Source organism: Centropristis striata, chromosome 15 (assembly GCF_030273125.1).
Source record: "Centropristis striata isolate RG_2023a ecotype Rhode Island chromosome 15, C.striata_1.0, whole genome shotgun sequence".
Lineage (NCBI taxonomy): Eukaryota > Metazoa > Chordata > Actinopteri > Perciformes > Serranidae > Centropristis > Centropristis striata.
In genome coordinates, this window is record NC_081531.1 from 33221991 (window position 1) to 33227314 (window position 5324).

Here is a 5324-nt window from a genome sequence, read left to right on the forward strand (position 1 = left end):
GGTATGTGTAACTTTTTGTGTGAGTTTTAACAGGGTTTTTTTTTATTTTTATACGATTTCTTAAAGAAACTTTTACATTCAATTTAAAATTGTACTGCAAAAATACAGAAAGTAGTATTAATTTTACATTCAGCAATATGATGTGTATTTATTGTATTTTTCTTTTGTTTTTACTTTAATATAATGCTAAATGTTTTTACAATTTTTAAAATTTATTTTACTTTTTTATTTTATTTTTATTTTTATACTTTTTTTTTTTTTACATTAAACTTAAAGCTTCACTGTAAAAAAAAAACCCAACAGCCTTAATATTACACTCAGAAATGTGATGTGTATTTTTATTTTATTTTACATAGAATTAATTGTAATTTAACATTTAACACCATTAAGCAATTGAATAATACTTTAACAAAAAATAAATATATAATGTTCCATGTATTAATTTCCAGATTTCAACTTCCATTTTAGGGTTAATATTTGTAATAAAATTAAATTACTTTACTTATTGAAGAAAAAACAAGAAAAACCTTGTGAAATAATACACTAAATGTCTGGAAAATATCCTTTTCTCTCTCTCTCTTTTTTTTTTACAGTGTAGTGTGAGTGTAGTGTAGTGTGAGTTGCATGGAAATGCATGGAAGCTTGACTGCTATAGTGACATGTGAGGTGCTGCTCAAATATATTATTCCACTTAAAATGCCAAATCCTGGTTGCATAATGTGATATTTGCCTGAAGGAGTGAGAAATGACCTTTCTTAAACTCTCTATAGAGTATGTTTGCATCCATAAATTATCTAAAACAGCCATTCTCTTTCATGCATTCATGCCCATGTGAGAAAACATAACCACAAGGCAGATCATTAATCAACTAAATGATCATTAAAGAGATAACAGTGTTTTTCTAGTCATACAGCACATTAATAGTGACTGGCTGCCACATGTGTGAAATAAGAGCAAACACTGTTCGTGTCCGTCTTTCCTGTGAATATCTAAGCTGGATTAATGTATTTTCGGGCTGGAGTGTGTTCACAAATGAGGGTTAGGCGCACTATAAGAACCGATCAGTATTAGCAGACATCAGAGGAGGAAGATCACACAGGATGGCACCGGGAACACCTGCTCTGCTCTCTGTGGGCTTTTTTCTGTTGATGACAAGAGGAGCTCTCACACATACAGGTGAATATTTAAGAAAACATAAGTGACTCACTTTTGTGTGCATGCATCATGCAAAGCGACACTGCACTGCACTGTAAAAAAAAATGTTATTTTCCAGAAATTTACTGTATTATTTTGCAGGGTTTTTCCTTTTCTTTCTCTCTAAATCGACATTAACTGCAGATGCCATAAAAACATTTTTTTATTTCTTTTATTACAAAAATGTATCATAAAATAAAAGTTGAAATCTGTAAATTAATATTATGGAACATTAGTTTTGTTTTGTTGTTTTTTTACAGTATTATTCAATTGCTTAACGGTCTTATGTGTTAAATTACACTGAATTCTATCTAAAAATAAAAAAAATACACATCATATTGCTGAATGTAAAATGAAGACAACATTTTGTTTTCTTACAGCAAAAAGAAATAATAACAAAGAACACTTAAAGTCCTTTTAACTTTAATACAGATATGAACTTTTTTTTTTATTCAATTACTTAATGGTCTTGGATGTTAAATTACAGTGGATTCTAGGTTAAAAAAATACACATCATGTTGCTGAATGTAAAATTAAGGCAACTTTCTGTTTAATTTAATGTCAATAAAATGTAAAAAGTCTGGCAGCAAAAGTTGCCAACACTTACCGTCATATGAAAGTAAAAAAAACAAAGACAACTTAAGTTATTCAGCAGATAAATACACACACACATATATACATATATAATATACACATATATATATATATAATATATATATATATATATAAAACATATTTACTGTATAATGTCTTTATTTCCAAAGAAATTATCTGTAAAATAACTTACAGTTGTACGTTTTCTTTTGACAGTTTGTAACTAAATATCTGACTAACATCCTGCAGGGGTGAGGACTCGTCCCATCAGAGTGTCTGTGGAGAGTGACCTGTCTAACCTGACTCCTGAGTCCCACCTCAGCTCGGTGGTGGAGGGCGGCGTGCTGCTGGGAGCCCTGAGGAGACTGCAGGAAACACAGCAGGACTTCAAGTAAGACCACCCAGGACATCCCCTTTAATACCCCTGCATAACATCCTTTATTATTAAAGGTGGGCTGGCTGTTCATCCTAAATATTTAAAAGGAAACACTACAGGGTAAAAATCACCATAAAACTTCCACAGTTAATTACTTACATTACAACTATGTTTTGTTTTGTAATAATAAATACATGTTTGCCATATTTTTAAAAATAAAATGTTCTGTTAATAAGGCTATGGGTTATATATGAACATACATTTTGCACAGCACAAGGGTAATGTGGTAAATATGAAAAAACTGAATAATTAGATATTAGATTTCACCATACAACTTTCCTGGTTGATTACTTACATTAGGACATAACAAATGGTCTGGTTCATTACATCCAGTCACGTTATGCACTATATGTGTTTTTTATGCACACTGTTCATTGCACCTTATTTGTTTCACGGCACAAAAATTTCTATACTGCATATTCATATTTATTCTGCACTGGAATTCTACTCCTTAATACATACTCCCTCTTTAGACACTTTATTTTTACATTACATTTTATTGTATTTTAATATTTTATTGCTTAGGTTGTTCTTTTTATTTAGTTGTGTTGTTATTGTCTCTGTGTATAATGCTGCTGCTACACTGTAATTTCCCAGCTTGGGATAAATAAAGTATATCTATCTATCTATCTATCTATCTGTCTGTCTTTTTCACATAAAAAGACTGAGAAGAACAAAAAAAAAATGTGATGAAACTAATGAAATTAGGAAAAAAGCAAATCCTCAAGTTGGAGAAACTGCAGCCAAAAAAGTATCATAAATGATTTTCTGTTGATCTCATATTCATTGAAGCCCTTTCATAAATTAACAGAAATTTTATGTTTGACCCTTTGAATTTTGAATCTGCTATCTATTCACTCCACCCTTAACTTCTTTCAGAAAAGGACTGAACAACTTAAAAAAAAAAAAAAACTCAGTTTGAAGCTTTGTGCCTTATGTAGCTTCAGTCTCTTAAATTTCTGTTAAGCGAAAATTTAAAAAAAAATCTATCTATTAAATATGTGCCAATTTGTTAGTTCTACTGATGTGTAGATTTTGGCTCAGAGAGTAAGAACATTTTTAAAAAGGCTTGTTATAGAAGCCCAAATTCTCAAAATTGACCAGTGCATATGAAACAATCTTAGTGTGTGTATTGTCCGGCCTTCAGCTCGTGATGACCTTTGATCTCTACTGTAGCCTGAAGTCCTGAGTGTGTGTGTGTGTGGCCAGGTTCACAGTGAAGGAGGACCCAGACTTCGGCCTGCTGCTGCAGAGTGTGAATGGAGTGGCTGAAAACGAGCACGAGCAGACGTACTGGGAGATCCTGTCAGAGAGCTCAGGAGAGTTCAGCAGGCTGGATGTGGGTGAGTATCCTCCCCAGAGTTCAAACACATCTGACTTAATGAGCTGTAATGAGGCGAGAGAATTGGCTGTCTTTTTCACTTATTGCTTCAATATGTCCTCTGGTGTGATTATTTTAACCCTTTTGTTAGAGCCATTTTGTACATTGTAGAGAAGCTGATAAATAATTCAGATTTGTATTTCATAAGTTTATAGTTCTTTATTGAGGTTGTAGGAATGCCTATTGGTTCGTAGGAATTGCACTCTTATTATTGGCTGAGATGTGTGTAACGTCATAATTGCTTACTTTGTTGTAATTAGGATTATGGAGACGAGGAGAGCACACTAGTTTTTGACCGTGCTCATAATTATTATTATTTTTGGATTGCTGCAGTTTATTGTTTGTAATGCTCAAACGGAAGGTTTTCAATAAACCATAAGACAGAAACTGTGGTATTTTTTCGGCTTAAGACACGCGTCAACTACATCCTCACGCTCCATAATTGAAGTGTGTGTTTTAAGTAAAACTAGACGGAGCCACACTAACACCTTTGATGCATAACATGGGTCTCATTCATTCCCCATATTATTTAATGCTGCTGTGTGTTTCTGTGCTCTATCTTTTGATATATCTTTTTCAACTTATTTTATGATTGAATATTCCATGTATTCTTTAAATATCTTGTTTTCAATTTTGCTTCTCATACTTAATGAAGAAAAAAAGGTTTTGTATTATTACACAGCTAACTACTTGGCAAAGTAGCTTGCTAAGCTAACTACTTAGCCAAGAAGTTAGCTAAGTAGTTATCTTAGCAAGCTACTTAGCTAAATACTTAGCCAAGAAGTTAGCTAAGTAGTTAGCTTAGCAAGCTACTTAGCTAAATACTTAGCCAAGAAGTTAGCTAAGTAGTTAGCTTAGCAAACTACTTAGCTAAAAATTGGATATGGGTCATTTTCGACCCATGTTGTGCATTAAAAGAGTAGTGACACAAAAAGGGATTTTGTTCAAAAAATATAATAAAGGGATATATAAAATTAGGATGTATGATGAAGAGGAAAACCTGAAATACTGAATGATGAAAATAATTTATTGCAAAGATATAGAACATAAAAACTCTGTCGGGTCACTTTAGACCCATGTTGTGCATCAAAGGGTTAAGATATTATTGTGGTGAGGATATCAGTCACTCTGTCTTCAATATATCTGGTGTAATTTTGCTGTTCATGAGCAGGCGGTGCAGCTTCTTCTTAGGTTTTTGGAGTAAAATGGATGTATTAATAGCTTCTCATTATCTTCTAATTGCTTTTAACACAAGATGTCATCTGAGCACTGTGTTCCTCTCAGCATCTGTGTTTATGTATGGACTAAAATATCTATTTCTGATCCAAACGTGTCCCTTTCTGCAGGAATTGGCTGCTACCAACCCAAAGCAAATGAGCACATTGTCCTGAGATTCAGCAGCTGGTCCAAACCTCAGTGATGCAGTGAATCGAAGTTTGTTTTAGTTTTCATTTTTGGCATTTCTGTCTGTCTCAGGATCATCAAGTTCTTGTCAAGTGCAAAAGGGGTAAATATTGTGACCTGATGTGTAAGAATAAAGAAAACAGCGACATCTAGTGGCAGTCAGGAGTAATGTCACACTCCACTCAACACATGAGAAATAATCACAACATTGCACGAGTTTAAAAATATATGCAACATTTATTTACAATTTTACTAAACCATCTTTAAGTTAGTACCATTTTTTAAATTCCATAAATAAATGGGGTTTCAGGAATG